At 36.9% G+C, this 19,226-nt stretch overlaps 1 protein-coding gene across 8 annotated transcripts in view; it reads right to left on the reverse strand.

The window, feature by feature from the left end:
* The window catches only part of CDH18 (cadherin 18), a 1,074,788-nt gene that overhangs the window by 374,555 nt on the left and 681,007 nt on the right, over positions 1–19,226 (reverse strand). Inside the window, exon 3 of one of the 8 annotated variants that reach the window (XM_030813927.1) lies at positions 7,325–7,418. The exons of the other annotated variants lie outside the window; for them this stretch is intronic. The gene's annotated coding sequence lies outside the window, so the exon portion shown is untranslated. The remainder of the gene's footprint in view (positions 1–7,324; positions 7,419–19,226) is intronic. 8 annotated transcript variants of the gene reach the window in all.

Raw genomic sequence — 19,226 nt, forward strand, 5'->3', positions numbered from 1 at the left:
GTCTGTCTATGCCTGGCTATTACGACTAACATAATGTCCTCCAGTCCCACTCATGCTGCTGCAAAGACAAGATTTCATTCTTTTTTATGGCTAAGTAATAACTGATATTGACTAGGTGTGTCCCAGGACTGAACGTAGCATTCACTGAATCTCTGCATTGTTCCCTGAACTTTATTTCATATCTCTGTTTCATCTTGTTCCTCTGCTTTTCTGTTTCCTATGTGTTTATAAGAAGATGATTTAAAATGAATCACCTTTTGGGTACCAGTGATTCACAGACTTTCAGAGCTGGGAAAGACTGCAAGGCCCATCTAGTGGGCTACTATTTTTAAAATGAGATAAAATGGCCATTTATATCTCCTTCTTTATGCATAACCATTTTCAAAAGAATATATGATAAATTTATAGTATCTTCGATTTGGGGGTGGATGAGAATCAGGGAGAGTGCATTGGATAGGAAGGAGCCTTTTCTCCGTGTACATTTTATTTTTATTTTTCTTCCTTGTTTTAAGTAATACATTTTTATTATCTATAAAAAGTCAACAAATTTGAAATAAAAAGACTGTTTGGCACCTCCCCATCGCTCTGCTCACTCATCCATGTGTGTAAATAATTCTGAACAAATGACAGAAAATGGAGCAGCTGGTGCTTGAGGTGGTGAGAAGCTCCCAGCTGTGCTTGATCCTCAAAATGCAATATGTTTTCCAGTAGTAATGGTTTAATAATTATTATCCTTTTTAGCTACAACAGATAAAATTGCATGTTGATTTAATGCCACTAAAACAAATAAGAGCTTATCAACTATTATGTAGATTAAGAAGTTACTATATTTGGAAAGTCAGACTTGAAACAAAGGGAAAAAAACTTTATCTTTTTCAAAATAACTCATTTAAGATATTTTCAAGATGGTTTTTAGAAAAAGGGAAGGATTTAGAAGAAAATGGCAGAAAAGGCAGTTATTTTCTCTATTGAGAGAAATTCCATGTGCTTAGTTAAAGCCAAGGGAATGCTCACAGCAAAAGACTTTTCCTAATAATTATCTAGAGCTTCTACTTTGTTTCAATAAACATGTTAAGTGAAATCATCACATTTCTCAGAAGAAAGAGCAATAAAAAGTAACTTGAGTCAGCGTGCATGCTTTGGAACTGTGCTACTTACATTCTGGCAAGCAGCATCAGCTTCAGCTGAGAGCTGATTGGAAATGCAAATTCCCAGGCTCAATTCAAGACCTACTAAAACTCTGAAGATAGGGCTAGGTGTCTGTGTTTTTCCAAGTTCTACAGTTGATTATGGTACTAATGTTTACAATGTACTGCCCTAAAATTTTATACACCCAAGATGACAGTGTACCCTAACTGTTTTGATGAAAAATTATGAGCAATCAAGAAAATATAAAAGACTGGGCACATGTACAAATTTGAATTCTAATTTCTAATGATGATGGATTACACATCTTTCCAATATTAGATATCCTTGAATTACTCTGACTTCAATGTTGGGGTAATGGATAAAAAGATTTTTAAAGTATCACTGTTATATGTTGAAGTCTCAATCTCCAGTACCTCCGAATGTGAATGGGTTTAAAAATAAAGCCTTCAAGGAGGTTATCAAGTTAAAATGAGGTTGCTAGCATGAGCCCTACTTCAATCTGACGAGTGTTATAAAAAGAAGGAATTTGTTTTTCTATGTAAAGAGGCAGCAAAAAAAAAATATGCAAGCTAAGTAGAGAAACTTCGGGAGAAAACTTCGTCGGGACTTTGATCTTGGACTTCCAGCTTCAAGCACTGTGAGAAAATAAATTTCTGTTGTTTCGGCCACCCACTCTTTGGTATTTGTTATGGCAGCCCCTAGCAAATGAATACACTCACCAACTCAATTATTTTTTTCTTTCTAAAAGTAGTAAAATAGTTCCAAATTAGAAACTTGAGGCAGGTTGGGCAAGGTCACTCACGGTTGTAATCCCAACACTTTGGGAGGCTGAGGCAGAAGGATCACTTGAGGCCAGGATTTCGAGACCAGCCAGGGCAACACAGTGAGACCCCATCTCCACAAAAACTTGAAAAGAAAATTAGCGAGGTGTGGTGGCGCATGCCTACAATCCACAGCCACTTGGGACCAAGGCTGAGGCAGGAGGATCACTTGAGCCCAGAACTTTGAGGCTGCAGTGAGCCATGATTGCACCATTGCACTCCAGCCTGGGCATCAGAGAGAGACCCTGTCTCTAAAATAATAAACGAATACCAAAAAAAAAAAAAGTTGAAGCAAGTATTTCTGTCACTAGTCACAACTGGAAAGCATAAAAGTTAAACAGTGTGATTTTGTGTGTGTGAGGCCAATTTACCACTTATGAGAGATGTGACCATAGGCTAGTAAATTGACTTATTTGCATCTCAACTTCTTCAGTATAAATGATGATATATAGCTGACATAGACTGGATGTTGTAATCATTTAAAAAATAATGCCTTTAACACACATAGTACAGTAGTTGAGACACAGACATACTCAGAAACAGTCATATATATGTCTGCTTGGTAGAATGTTAACAAAAAAATATAAATCAGACTACTAGGGAAGTAGCATTCAGGATCAGGTTTTTAAATGACACTGCATTGTGAATCATGACTTTCTTTATGATAAATAAGTATATAAATTGAATATCTGACCAGCTTAACTAAAGTATCAACAACAGAATATATGTTAATAAGGCAATTTCCAAATTCCTGTAAGTGTCTCTTAAGCAAACTTCAGAAATTCAGACTCAATGCTATATTTTATACCTCAGTTCGATTAGGGAAATAAAAATTCTACATGAAAAATGTTATTTTCTCTGTTAAAGAAAACCACCTTCAAGTCGGAGATTATTTTTAAAATCTTGACCAATTTATTTAAAGAGCATAAATAGACAAATACCTAAAAATCTATCTAATATTAAGTGGTATGATATTTAGGTTAGTATAATATTAATAGTCATTTGATTTCCTTGTTTGTGAGAATTCAAAATCTGCAGCAAGTTCACATTATCACTGCATAATTCTCCTGGCTTATTCATTTCCGATACATGATAATGTTAACTCAAAGCAAAGTACATTTTAGGGAAACATGGATATTTATCAGTACATTTAAGATATATATTGGTTTGGTCCAGAAAGGCAGGACAACTGGAAATGGGGGCTTCTAGGTCCTAAGCAGATTTAAAGATTTTGATTGGCAATTGTTTGAAAGACTTATTATGTAAAGACCTGGAATCAATAGAAAGAAATGTCTGGGTTAAGATAATGAGTTGTGGAGACAGGTTTCACAGGCTTCAGATCTCTTATCAGACCTAAAAAGTTGCTGGACCCAGTTATTCTCTCCCAGATCAGGAAAAAGACCTGCAAAGGGATGTTTAGGTTTGTCATAAACTATTTTAGGGACTTTTTGATAAATTAAATAATAAATCAAGTGGTGGCTAGATAGCACCAATATCATTACAGATCAGGAGCATATAAACAAACTCGGAAATTATGTTTTAATTTTTTTCCTCATGGGTATTGTATTAGGAATCTCTGGTTATCAGAAATAAGTAGATTTATACAATTAGTAAAGTCTATGCTGTGAGAAAGTGAAGATAAAGTTTGATGAACATTTCAAAATTAATTGGTCCTGTTTTAAGTTATACTATATCAATCCATGATTCTTACCAAACTGTAAAATGTTCTTGCAATAGAATTCATTTATTTGATCTAAAATGAAATTATTAAAGACAAACAGTGCAAATATTAAAGCAAAAGATTATTGCAATGTCACGAAATGCAGAAAAACTCATTTGTTAGATACTACTTTTTTCTATTAATTGCTACTTCAGAAAGCATACAATATATTAGACCTATTGAAGCACAATGAGCATACAACTAGGGTTGCCTGACAAAATATAAGGTGCACAGCTAAATTTAAACTGAGCATGAAAAATGAAAAAAAAGACTATTTTATTGAGATATTAATTATGTATAAAAAGCGGCTTGTATTTAATGCATACAATTTGATGAGTTTACAGAAAAGTATATACCCAAAAAAACCATCACCAAAATCAATGCCATTGTAAACCACAAATAAAATTTTAAGCCCCACAACTGACTGATGGATGCTCACCTTGGCCAAGGGCATTCCAAAGTTAACCTGAAAAACTAGTTCAGGCCATGATGGGAAGTGGGGGGGTGGGATGTGCCTCATACTCTCCTCCCTTTGGAATTCAGGCACAGTTGGGTAGCATTAACATTAAAATACAGATCTTAAGACTGACAAAACAGACTTTTTGTAGCAATAAAACACCAAATTCCAGCTGACCCTAGTATAGCATCAGATGACAAATACCAGGCCCTGAAAGGAATCAAAGTATTTCACCCCCAAATATATTTCTATGACATATTCTGAAATAACCCTGCAAAGCTGTCTCTTGTGGGGAAAATTTAAATTCTGTAGAGAATCTCCTTCCCTTTCCAAGTCTTTTTCCTGATCTAGGACAGAATAACTGGGTCCAGCAACTTTTTAGGTCTGATAAGAGCTCTGAAGCCTGTGAAACCTGTCTCCACAACTCATTATCTTAACCCAGACATTTCTTTCTATTGATTCCAGGTCTTTACATAATAACTTTTTCAACCAATTGCCAATCAAAATCTTTACATCTGCTTGGGACCTGGGAGTCCCCATTTCCACTTGTCCTGCCTTTCTGGACCAAACCAACATACATCTTAAATGTATTGATAAATGTCCACGTTTCCCTAAAATGTATAAAACCATGCTGTAGCCCAACCACCTTGGGCACATGTTCTCAGGATGTCCTGAGACTGTATCTTGGGCCACTGGTCATTCACATTTGGTCCAGAATAAACCTCTTCAGATACTTTACAGTGTTTGACTCTTTGTCACACCATAAACATATCCATCACCTCCTAAGGTTTCTTTCTGTCTTATTAATTTATTTGTTTGCTTTGGGTGTATATGTGTGTGTGTGTGTGTGTGTATGTGTTTAAGAGTATTCTTAAGAATAAATGTATCCCATTAGGCATTTCTCACATTTTAGTCCTAACTGGAACTTTATAGCAATCTGTTTATTATCATCCACTGAATAATTTTAAGTGATTCCAACCATTGGCAATTTAAATTCATTTTTGCCTGGAATTGAGAACCTTCAGAATATGACTGGACAGTGAATAGCCTTATTTTTTAATATTCCTCAACCAGACCCTTTGCTCTGCTCTGTCCATTGCATCCAGTGTTGCTAATATGAGCTGTGATCAATTTGATGATCACTTATTTGCTTATGTTTTATCTTTATCTTATTTTCATTCTACATCTCCAAATCCTTCCAAGTTTATCTCAAACCCATCACTTCTAAATAGTCTTCCCTTATTCTTTCTCATTGCCTTCTTCTTCTTCTTCTTTTTTTTTTTTTTTACTATTATGGCACTTTTTGGGAATTTCCATATACTTGTGGATAGTTTTATTTTAGTTCATATCATTTAATTTTTTAAAAAAATATATCATTTTTATATTGGTCTGACTTGTCCCTCAAATATATAATATACTTTAAGGTACATAGTATATTTATGCTTCAAGGCTCTGCACATGAATTTTTAAGTTGAAGGATTTTTCAAAGACTTAGACCAATATTTTTCAGTATTAGTTTCATATTAGCTTAAGTTACGTAAACAGCCCACTGTAATTTATAAATAAATTAGCTTCTTAATAAAGATAAGTACCATTAAACATGATTCTTGTGGAAAGAGATACTGAAAAAAAAGTGAACCTAAATACATATAACTGAAAATATTCTTCTGAACATCTTTTATTATACTTAGCATATAATTTAAAAGAAATTGTTTCCTAAATTACCTGTTTCTCTTTTTCACTCATAATTTTCTCTCTAAATACCTCTAAGTTTGTCTAGTAAATCTTGATGAAAACCAAAAGTTCATTCCATCTGAATGTAGGACTAAGATTTTATTCTATATCTCATGAATGCACGAGTTGAGATAACTAAAATAGTAAAGAAAATCATTATTTCATCATTTTTAACAGAAACAAAGTATACTATCTTACAGAATGTTATTAAGTGTTCCCATTGGGGATCTAGATTCTTAGCAAGTGAAGGTCTCAGCACCTCATGCATTTCTGTACAAACTTGCAAATTCAGTAGTAGTAACTGCCTCCCATTGGATGAGAGAATATTTATATAAATTAACTATTGGACTTTAATTTTTCCTTTGGCATCAATTTAGGTGCTGTAAGAGGTACAGATGGGTTTTTTTGTATATCTGGGGACAGAGAACCAGGCTGAGGACAGGAATAGGCAAAGGCCCCAAGTGGTGTACCCAGGAGCCGGGAGGAGGCTGGGCTGGGTAGACCAGAGGGGGCTGTGTAAGGAGACAAAGTCCAGAGGTAAGAAAGGGCAAACAGAGAAGGATCCCCGTGTGAACTTTGCTTTGGTTTTGTGTGGGATGGATCTGAAGCAGGGAGGTGACATCATTTACTTTTCCTCAGGAAGTCTTTGGATTTTTGTTGAGAATAAAGAGGGACAAAGGCAGAAATGTGGAAAACAATTGACAGAGTAGAGACAGTGGTACCTTGGACTTGAGATAGTGAGAAGGGAAAGATTCTATAAGCTAAGAGAGCTTATTAGTAAATCCAATATGTGGAGTGAAAAAAGGAGATGATTCAAAGACGGCTCCAATAATTGTGAGGTAAACAACTGAAAAAACTGTGCTTCCAATTATTAAGTTGTGGAAAATTTCTGAAAGTGAAGGTTTTCTTTATAGTGGGTGGGAGGAAACATGAAGAGTTCAATATTCTACATGCAAAAATTGTGCTATTTGACTAGGCATTGAAAATGATGAGTAAGCAGAAATCACATTTAGAACTAAGGGTTCAGAAACAGTTCTGGCTGTAATGATACATTGTTGCATTACCAGAAGGAAGATGATATTTGAATCTTTGAAGCTGGATAACACATTATCAATGAATTAGACATAGGTGGAAAATGAAGAGAAGCCCGTGAGATCAGTAGAAACATGTATATCAGGGTAGCCCAATAGAGCAATGAAGAACATGCCCATGGGAGACAGCAGTCACTATTTCAAATGTTGGTATTAATCTAATAAGTTGAGAGTAAATTATTACTATACATTTGAAATGAGACAAATACATTACAGAAACATTCAAAATAATCTAATTAATGATCAATTTCTTTGTTTGAAATGTTTATATATGTTTGTAGCACTGAGGAAAGTGTTCTGTCAGGTATCTCACAATTCTTTTGCACTATATTTTATTATCTCAAAAACACACCTTTGTGTCCATAAGATAGGGAAACTGTATCAACTGTTCCTGTTCATTCAATCCCTCAAAAGCTGTGATGTATGCCAAGTTGAGCAGCGGTCATCTGTTAATACAAACATACGATTCAAAGCCACCAAAACAAGGTAATATACTATCCCACCAGAGGTAAAATCATAATGTTACATTTTACTGAAGGTCATTTATGAAATAGGAGGATTCTCACCTAATGGTGAACAGCTTACATTATTTAACTTCTTCTTGGGTAAACATACCTCAGTACTGCAGGCAAAATGGTATAAGCACAACAAAACCTCAGGGTTAGACAGAGTCTGAGTCCCGTCACTTAATAGAGGTGACTTTAAGCATGAGACTTAAGCCTATCTATATTCATGTTTCCTGAATGAAGAATTTGCTACTAACCGCAGGTCCTAGTCCAAAATAAAAACACAAACTGGCTCCAGCCAGTGGGATTTTATTTTTTAAATCAGGTATGGTGAGATCAACAGATGAGGAGACACCTGACCCTGAAAAGACAGTTTATTATGCATAGTTGCCAGGAGAAGGGGGTATGCCAGGCCATCCCTGGCAAGGTCACATGAGAGAGCCCCAGGGTTGGTTGGTCACAGGCAGAGAGAAAGCAAGAAAAACTGTGGGAAAGATTGCACTGTGGTTTTTCTAATGGGGGAAAAAATGGGAGAACAGGGTAAGCAGGGAAAACAGATTTAGGATTGACTAATTTGAATAAGTTCAGTGGGCTCCAGAGAATAGGGGTTGTCCCTGGTGGTCTTATGCCTGGCCCTGAGATAATTAAGGTATGGAAAGAGAAACTGGTGTTACCCAGTGTGAGAGCGGGATAAAGCATGTGGGTTGGGGGATTGGTTAGTTTAAGTACAAAAGGCAGAGACTATTTTGCTATCTCTAGAATCTGCTAACCCTGGGAGGGGCCGTCCCTTTCTAGTCAACAATGTCTGTGATGTCAAAATATCAGATACACAAACTAGAAAACAAGGTTAATACAGTGGGGAAGTCAGTGTCCCTTTCCTATTGACCCAACACACTACAGGCGAGTGAATCCCAAATACTGGCAATCTCTTCCACACTAAGCTGTACTTGGTATCTAGATTGTCAGTATTCTGAGGATCTCATTAAGCCTCCTGTCAAATTCCCCATGGCACTGACACAGGGGAGAGGACAGTCATGGCCTCATCCTCCTCCCCACGACACCATTAATTAGGCTTGACCCTGAACTTTTCTTGTGCCCATGCTCAGCCCCCACTAAGAGAAACTGCAATAATAGAACATGATCCTCCCTTCTCTACCCACCAATGCAACCTGGTTATTGCCCCTGGCAGCAGGTGGCAGTGGCCCCAGGATGCAGAAGGGAGGCATAAAGCCTGATAATCAGGTCACCAGAGGAAAGAGACTGGGCAGCCACCAAACCAGGCAAGAACAACATAGGGAGGCTGTGAGAAGTGAGACTCAGTGTGAGGAGATGATCCAAATCCCAGTGCAGGCTCCATTATCCCATCTGACTGCACTTACAAAACACAAACTCAAAGACAACATTCATAAGACTTTGCACAGAGCATTAAACCTCAATTGCAGGACCCTTCTGATCACAGAATCCCATGCAATCATCCTGGTCACATACGTGCAAATCTTGGCCTGGATCTTGGGCCTTTTATGCCACACCTCACATCCTCTAGGCCTAATTTTATTCTGGCTCCTGTATGGCAACCAGCTGTGCTCAAATGTAACCCAAGCAGCATCTTTCTTTCAATGCCCAGCATATATCTCATTTTCTAGCTAACGATTTTTTTGCCACTCTTACATGTGACCCTATGGGAACCAGCTCAGCACATGCACAAATTTGGATGTGCAAGGGACTGCATAACCAACGACCAATGAGGAAACATTAACTGATGGAAAATACTCCCTTCTTTGGGTCCCTGGACAGACAAGTCTGAAGAATTTCCTCCACAATCTCCTAGCTCCTCAATGGGTGAAACCTCCGCTGCCCACAATAACCAGATGCACAGATACCTTTTTACTTGTCTTTCTTTCTGCCCTAGGTCATTCTTCCCAGGGCCCTCCCAAGTTCCTGAGGATGATTTCACTTTCCAGAATAAACCAACTGCATGCAAGCCCTTAAATAAAGCCACACTTTCTGTAGGAACTCTGAATAAGACTGTAAATAAATGAGTTATCTGGAAGAACAAATGAGATAATAGATGTCAAATACCAAGCATGGGACCTGGCAAATTGTAAGTACCTCAATTTTGTGAGTGCTTGATCCTTCCTTTCTCTTTCAACTTGAAAAGCTGCTTGATGTACATTTTACAACAAGATGCACAAAAATTATAGTTTTGCTACTTAAAAAAAACCTCAATCTCTATTTCAATATTGAATTATTCAAATGCTGGTAAATTCTATCCGGGCAAATTTAAATAGTCATTTCAGTATTTTACTCTTCTAGATGTGACAGGTGGGGGCGGTGGAGGAGTACCAAGAGTGTCAGTACCCAGGAAGTCATCTCTCCCCTACAGAGACAACCATCCCTGCTCGTTCCCACTGAGAATCCCACATGGCAATTCAGTCCCAGCACCCAGGACCACCCAGGTGCTTAATGCTCATCAGCATCTCTGGGCTACTTCTTTGCCCCTTTCAGGGGTTTGGGAAATTCAGTTAATCTCTACCAGCTCTCTTGAGCTGCAGGAGACTGGGGAAGAGGGCGGTTCCCTCCAACCCTCTTTGTTGTTTATGCAATACTGCCATTTATTTTCTCTTGCTGCTAGGGTGTGGTGGTGTTTCATGGACAGAATTTGTTTCCCCAGGTTCTAACTAGGGAGTACATTAAGTTCTCTCTGCTTTTGACCATTAAATGTATTTGATTCCTTAGCTGTATTGTCTGGACCTGATTCAGGGATCAGGAGCATTTTTCAAATTCCCACCAATGTCTAACATGATGCCTCCACTTATATTCGCCTCCCATCCTCAGCCAGCGATATTTTTGTCAAATCTGGATATGTAGGGAAAGAAAAACAACAAAAAAAGCCCTGCTCATTGTTTAAGGCATAAACTTGTGGATTAGAGGTCACCAATATCGCTCCTGAAAACAGAAACCAAGTCTCTTAAAACACATAAAGCATTTTCTCGCTACAAAATGAAGTATGCCTTGAGGCGTTTCTATAATAAAACTCTGAGAGCAATCAGCCTGGAATGGGGATTGTGCACGAAGAACACATAATCAGTATAATCAAATTATTATCCCGTCAAGAAGAAAATGTGTCCTTACAGAACCCAGCATCTAGGAAAACTCAGCAGGCTTTTAGTGACTTTTCCATTCAGCCTCAATGCAGAAGAAAGGCAGTCTTTTGCTCAGGGGCACAAGAAAGTGAAGCATCAAGGAAGGAATTCTGAAGAAGTTTTTACAACTTTACATGCAACTGGGATTTGTCAGATAAAGAAGGAAGAGAACACTGCAGGTGCAAAGACAAGATGAAGAAAGCAAGAAGGCGTGGCGAACCTATCTGGCACAAAGTAAGGAGGGCAGCTTAATTAAAGTGCCAGGGAAAGGTGCAGAAAAAGAAATCCCTATTCTGGGGCAAGATTTCTCAGTAGGGCACTCACATCTCAGTTCGTCCAGAACAGTCTCATTTTGTCTCTACCATCCTGGCACAATGATTAAATATCTCCCCTTTCCACTCTTGAAAGTAACTGGATTTGGGCAATATAGTCATTCCACTCAATAAGCAATTCAAGCATGCAGTTAGGGCATTAAAAAAATGCACTCTTGGCTGGGCGTGGTGGCTCACACCTGTAATCCCAGCACTTTGGGAGGCCGAAGCAGGCGGATCACAAGGTCAGGAGTTCAAGACCAGACTGGCCAAGATGCTGAAACCCGGTCTCTACTAAAAATACAAAAATTAACCGGGCGTGGTGGTGGGCACCTGTAATCCCAGCTACTCAGGAGGATGAGGCAGAGAATTGCTTGAACCCAGGAGGGGGAGGTTGCAGTGAGCTGAGATTGCGCTACTGCACTCCAGCCTGGGTGACAGAGCAAGACTCCGTCTCAAAAATAAATGAATAAATAATGCACTCTTAGCCAATACCCACTCATCCCCTGCAAAGAAAACATTTCTGTAATATAATATGACACTTAATAACTCTACAGACTATTGAATTGATATCAGAAAAATATTAGATTTTATTTTACTTCTTATCACTTATTTGACAATTAAAAATAAGTGATACATCTTATCACATATTTGACGTTAGGAGGAACTAAATCTTACCTTCATAATCTGACCCTGGCAGGAATATAACTGACATAAAGTTTATATTGAATCAAATGGAATTAGATATACAGATATAAAATAAATAGAAGCTAACGAACACATAATAAAGCAAAAGGGAAATATTTAATATTTATATCAATATCTACTTATCCATCTATATTTTTACATCTTATAAGCATCACAGAATAAGTGACATTTCCTACATACCTCAAAGCTTTTATGTAAAGCAAAAACTTGGAATATAGGCTATTCAATGATGACTTACTTGCTGATTTTATGAATGGCATATTGCTTGATTGATGTAATTTTATTGGAAAGGGTCTTATTTTAGAATATCAGACTCTAAATGCATAATAAGATATACATATAATGATACAACCAACACAAATTTACTGATTGCAAAAAATCAGTGTTTCTAAATACACATTTTGGCGTTCCATATTATTATAATTATGTTACCTATTGACATGGTTTGGCTGTTTGCCCACCCAAATCTCATCTTGAATTGTAGTTCCCATAATCCTCACATGTTGTGGGAGGGACCCTGTGGGAGGTAATTGAATCATGGAGGTGGTTACCCCCATGCTTCTGTTCTTGTGATAGTGAGTGAGTTCTCACGAGATCTGATGGTTTTATAAGGGGCCTTGTCTGCTTTGCTCAGCACTTCTCCTTCCTGCCATCATATGAAGAAGGACGTGTTTGCTTCCCCCTCTGCCATGACTGTAAGAATGTTGGGAGGCCAAGGCAGGTGGATCACGAGGTCAGGAGATCGAGCCCACGGTGAAACCCCGTCTCTACTAAAAATACAAAAAATTAGCCGGGCGTGGTGGCGGGCGCCTGTAGTCCCAGCTACTCGGAGAGGCTGAGGCAGGAGAATGGCGTGAACCCGGGAGGCGGAGCTTGCAGTGAGCCGAGACTGCGCCACTGCACTCCAGCCTGGGTGACAGAGCGAGACTCCGTCTCAAAAAAAAAAAAAAAAAAGAATGTGGAACTTTGAGTCAATTAAACCTCTTTCTTTTATAAATTACCCAGTCTCAGGCAGTTCTTTACACCAGGGTGAGAATGGACTAATAGACCTATATATAAATTACTACATTTCAAGTGAAATGGAATAATATTAGTATGTGTTAGAGGAATAAATATAATAATGAATGATTATCTGCAAAGTTTCCTCCATCCCTCTCCCAATTTCACCACCACCTCCTATCTCTGTGGGGATCCAGCTCTTCAGCTTTATTTCGGATGGAGTGGGTACTGATCCAAGTGGAACAAACTACAGAAGCCATTATAATTAATAACCTTAAACTCAGAAAATCACTATCAAGAGATAAACTATAAAAATCTGTCATACTCCAGGTCCTCAGAGAGATGCATACTAGAATACACTATGAAACATATGCTTAAAATTGAATTTATTGTATTTTATTATAGGGCTTTATCACTTACCTATAGTGCATTGATTTAAAAACAAATTATGGCTTGACGTCAGACTGAAACTTACCCCTTCGTGGAAAATACGCATGACATATGAGTTGAGACAACCAACTCCTCAGATTCCTCACATGGAAAGAAACTGAACCATAAAAACCTTAGGGATATCCCTCAATATAAGAAGGAACTCATTTCTATAAAATGAACCCTATGTTCATGCGCATTCCTCCCCAGTGCTCAATCCTGGAGTGTATGGAGTTCAGAAAATAGCATAAAAGACCATACAACTCCCCATTCAGCCAAGGAATGAGGGTCCCAGCTCATGTCTGCGCTACAAGTGTGGGGAATATGAGAGGGAAAAGAGAAGAAGAAACCAGAGGAGCAAGGATGGGCTAAGGATAAATAGACTTCATTTCATTTTTGAGCTTGATATTTTCTATTGGACTTTAAAATAAAAGATTGTATAACTGAAAGCAGACGGACACTTATGAAATATGACTGTAACATCATTAAGGGACAAAATAGTTAGAAGTGACAGAGCCATTATGAAGGCAATGTATGGAGAAAATTAAATAAAATAAAATAATTTTGGTTTAATTTATTGTACTGTGCCATATGCACACTAGAATGCCTTCTTAGTTTCTGAAGATATGCAGGACATTAATTAATTTATTAATTAAGCACGTGCATTAAAACTCGGCATTATCATCCCATGTTTAAGGGGTAAACATATTAATCATCATGCCTGTTTTCAAAAAAATAATCTGAGTTTCAAATAATATAATGTATCTCAGGTACTTTTCCCTACCATGTAATAATTTACCCAAAACAGATTTGGTACGCAGTTTTCAAGACAACTTGGTGTTAATTTCATTGTACCCACCCTGAGAACCAGTGGCTAATTTTGAGCATCGTATAATTTGACCAGATAAAATGATCCACTAAAATGAACATAATAGGCATATTTTAAGTATAAGCATTATATACAATGAGTTCGTTTTTATTTTCTCTATCAAGAAAATAAAAATCTTCTTTTGTAACATACTTATTTGTACTGATTTGAATAATAACAATTCTACACAGAAATGCCTCAAAAAAACTTCCACTGTCACTTTATGACTTCTTGTTCTTGGAAGAAACTGTGAGGATTAAATGAGATCATCCATTTTTTCAACTACAAAGTTACTTTATATAAGGCATTAGTAGCTTTGCTCAATCTGTTATTAGACGATGCTATATTTACATTATTGGGGCTAAAGTATTTGGGACAGCTAATGAGTTGTTCTGTTTCAATTCACATTTCTAGATAATTCTGTTATACCAACTCCCAGAATTCTAGTAAGGCAAATCTCTGCCTACTTTTCATACCAGTTCACAGTTCTTGTAAGTCTTACTAGAACAACTAACATATCAACATTGCAATTTCAAAGTTATACAATTTTTAATGTTATTTATTTCTAATTTGTCATGTGGGAAATTCAAGTTGTAAACATCATATAAAATGTTCTACCATTAAGCTCCAGTATTTTAAAGGACTGTAGCTTTGCCATTTTATAAACCAAATGAACATATTATTACTAGTAGTACAAAAATACGCTTTAGACAAATATGTGTGAGATCTTAAATAGGTAAGAGAGATGAGTTGATTCACAGCTCTTTTTGACAACCATTATATTCCATGTCCTTACTTTGAGTCAGTTACATAACACTGTGAGGAATGTCAACATCATTTTAGTCCCTTACAGGTCATGTAATTCTTGTCAAAAAAAGACAGTGGATTCTCACTGTCTAAATACACATCAGTAGTTACACATGGGAGGATATATTTTGTTGCTCTAAACTTGTTCTACTTTGTGCTATCCTAATACAGTTTGGGGACAAAAGATAGTTGTCTTTAGATATTGCAAAACCAGAAGGTTATATTAATTTTTTCACCATTATATATTTTTATGAGTGCAGTTAATGTCACCTTTGATGTTTAGCTATGACTAATCTGTATGATATTCTCTTGCTTATCTATAGAGTATCCTTGTGTTATAAGATGCTGAGACTTCCCCAAATGCTTGCAGAGAATAAGATTTCTTCAACTGGAGCCACACCTCCCTTGAATAAGTTTATGTTTTCTTGTGCTAGAGGTCTAGGCACCATTAAAAACCATTAATGACTTCTATTTCAAGAGTTATAACTCAAAATGCTTAAAGGTCTAGGCAAATATAGAAAAACAAGCAGTGTGAATGTAGACGGTGGAGATTACATGCTACGTGGTCCAAGGGTTCAGTGTATTGTTACTCTGCATAAATGTAGAAATTATGTTAGCTCAATAATACACACCTCTGGGCCAGATATTTACCCATGTGGACCACCAGTTTGTGGCCTTCACTGTGAATTCAGTCATCTTTTCTTTGTGCGCTTCTACAACATAGCATACATTTTAGATTTTCCATTTATTATTATTATCATCATCTTTAGCTGACATCATTTGATCACTATATCAGCTGCAGGACACTAAACGCTTAACCTGTATTATCTCATCTAAGCTTTATAATATTTCTATGAGATGAGTACTAATATTTTATCCATGGATGTGCAGAGCTCATATAACTCATCAAAAGTTCGAAAATTTGTGAGTGGAAGAGCTGTTGTTGTATCTCAGAATTAAGTACCTCCAAAATCCAAATTTCTAAGCTTTTTTTTTAATTCACTAATAGTGAAAATGATAGCATCCTTTTTGTATTTTCAGAATTTAAGGCACTACCTGTCATAGAACCAGCACTCACCAAATATTAAAATAGCAAATAAAAAGCTGAGCCTGTTTCTACTTTGTTTTACAATTATGTAGCTCAATTCATACACTATTCTAAAGTCTATTTTATCTATTCATAAGCTTATCAGATCTTTTTTTATTTCTATAAACTTCTATTCAAGACCCCTTTGATTTCTTTGTCACAATGACAGCAAAGCAAAGCAAAATGAAGTAGCACACAGTGTTTGAATGCAGACTCCAGAGAAAAGAAACTTTGACTCCAAACTTTTTTAGGATATAGCATATTCCTAAATGTGTGCATGTTTTCTAACCTATTAATATTTCCTAATATGAAAAGCTATTTTGGGTTTTTATAAAAAATAAAATGAGATAAGGATAAGTCTGCTTCATACTGTCAATTAGAGACCAGATTCCTTCCATCTTGTATGTCTCCCCTGCTCTGAGGCATGAATGTCTTCTGCATTCAGCCAACAGATGGGAAAAGAGAGGATGCAAGATCCTGTGGGAAGTTTTTATAGACCAGGCCTGAATGTAGTTTTTGCATTTTCAGCCATGTTCCTTTGGCAAGAACACAGCAATTATAGCCATGAAGCTTGTGTGAACCTTACTAAGAGGTCCAGTAAGTATCAATACACTTTAGTTAGGATTAATGTTAATAACACTATACTTTATGCCTATCAACAAAATGACATGTGAGTTTCTTTTTCAATCTGGTGTTAGAGAAATCTTGTCTCCCATTGGAAACTGGTGAACCAAATCCTTTCACTTAGTGGAAACTCTTTGTTTTATAGATATTTCCTTAGAGTTTACACTATTATGTCATCATTTAATTATAATCCTATACCATAATGTGTTCAAAGTCTTATTCAAATGAAGATAAAAAACTATATTACATTTGGTAAACAGCCTGCTGCTAAGATTCTATTGGCAAGTGAGATTAGTCATCACAGGTATTGAAATGTATTCAGGTAGACATCAGAAGCTCCCTTGGAAGAAACACCCTAAGGTGACCTTAGGGTATGTGAGCTACATACTTGTATATTCTCCTTCCTCTAAGGGCAGAACCTGTAGCTGGTTTCTAGTCAATAAGTGATGAAAACGGTTTATTTATATAGTAAATGTTTAAAATTTTACAAATTTAATTGAGGTTTCAAATCAGTTGATTGAGGCAATCAAAAGGGAGATTCTCATTCATTGGCCTGGCTTAATCATATAAAAGCCATTCAAAGAAGGATTGGGCCCTCCATGAGGTCAGACAAGCATCCTCCTGGCCTTGAAGATGCAAGCTGCCATGAGTTCTGGAGCCAGAAAAAAAGAATTCTATCAATAACCTAAATGAGCTTGAAAGCAGATTCTTCCCCAGTCAAGCTTCCAGATGAGAACACAGCCCAGCTGGCAACTTGATTGCAGCCTTGTGAGATCCTGAGCAGAGCTTCAGTTAAGTCAGTTAAGTCAGTTAAGCCTGACTCTTAATGAATAAAAACTGAGATATAATAAATATGTTTCAGGAGCATAAAACCATGGTAATTTGTTACACAAAATAGAAAATTAATATATGCCCAATCCCTCAAGTATACAGGCCTAGAGGACCTCTCTGGAGATGAGAATCCCAATGTTTGTACTTAATCTTTCCCAATGGTATTGATCTTCTGAGTTCCAAAGATTTAAGAGTCTATCTAAGATAATTGGATAAGTGCAATGAAGGATAATCTTATCAAAGGACAGAGGTTCTAGAGAGAAGTATATAAATAGTGAAGGGGAATCTGGTCTGGGACTCAAAGTAAGTACTAACTTTTATGTTGCCACAAGGAAGTGTTTATTCTGGTTACATGTCATGGCTAGTTTTGTCAACCTAGGTACCATGGTACCTTATGGGAAACTTGGGGAAAAGATCATGTATATGGATGCAGAGGACTTTGAAATTCAAGTAATTATCTTGTGAGAATAAAAAAAAAAAGCCTGAATAAGCATGGCTCAAGAACAAGAGAATGCACGGCTCAGCTTAAAGTACCATCTTTGTCCTGATCTCATATCTCATTGAAGATCTAAAATGGGCCTGTAATAGTAACAGCTCATCAGTGGTGGCTACAGCAAAGGGAATGAAGGCACTATCATCTGAAGAAAAACATAGTCGGTGAGGGAAATTCTGGTTGTGTTAACCATACCATAAAACATAATATAAAAATAATGCACGATGGAAGAGAAGAGGCATAGGAAAGGCAAGAAGTTGAAAATGAAAAGGCACATAGAATGAAACCCTTAATGACGTATACATTCCCTAGTAGCTGATAAAAAACGGAAGCTAAAGATTTGAAGCCTTTGGAAACCTAAGTTAAAAATGATGCATTATCAACTTTACGTTTTGTATCTTCAAAATATCAAAAAAACCTTTTTTTTTCTTTCGAGACAGAGTCTTGCTTTGTCGCCCAGGCTGGAGTGCAGTGGCACGATCTTGGCTCACTGCAACCTCTGCCTCCTGGGTTTAAGCAATTCTCCTGCCTCAGCCTCCCGAGTAGCTGGGACTACAGGAACATGCTGCCATGCCCGGCTAATTTTTTGTATTTTAGTAGAGATGGGGTTTCACCATGTTGCCCAGGCTGGTTGTGAACTCCTGAGCTCAGGGAATCTGCCCACCTTGGCCTCCCAAAGTGCTGGGATTACAGGAGTGAGCCACCATGCCCGGCCAAAAAAAATCATTTTTGATACACAAAGCAGAAACAATTTTCTCTTCAGTTTCCACAAAGAACATGTTGCAACACGTAATTTGTATACTGGCAGGTGCCCAAGGGCATGTATTCACTCAGAAGTATGTCATTTCTCCGACACAATGTTATAAAATATAAATTATTTTAAAACATTAAAGCATGTGTAGATTTTACGTAAATGTCCAAGTTTCTATCTTCTCTTGAGAAATGTTAAGATCTGGTGAAATGTGATCTATATTCTGTTTGGCATTGACCTCTCTGACCTGGGAAATGCATTATCGATTCAGAATGGCCTGTTCTCCACATCACCGCAGACTACATAAGGCAGTCCTCATTTTATTACATCTGATTCTAATTGCTTATTTAAGTTATCTGCCTGACTCCTTTAAGCTATTAAGTTTAGGATTTCTAAAGTCTTTAATAATATCTTCAACAACAACTTCATGAAACTATAACAAAGCCTTTTATATGTTTCTATAGTAACTATCCTAACATAACTAATCATACTTTGTTTTTAATCTTTGTTCAAAGATAACAGTGAAATCTCCTTCTCAATCCTATAGTCTACATTTAACATCATAGTTTATAATAGACTTGCTTTCTTCCTCTTACGGTCTTGACCTTGAATTTAGATTTGTTCCTTATTAGTAGAAAATGTCTTTAATACATTTTAGAAAAATAAAGAACCGATTTAAAGAGAGGTAAATTGAATT

The sequence above is a fragment of the Nomascus leucogenys genome, chromosome 6 (genome assembly GCF_006542625.1).
Source record: "Nomascus leucogenys isolate Asia chromosome 6, Asia_NLE_v1, whole genome shotgun sequence".
NCBI classification, from domain to species: domain Eukaryota; kingdom Metazoa; phylum Chordata; class Mammalia; order Primates; family Hylobatidae; genus Nomascus; species Nomascus leucogenys.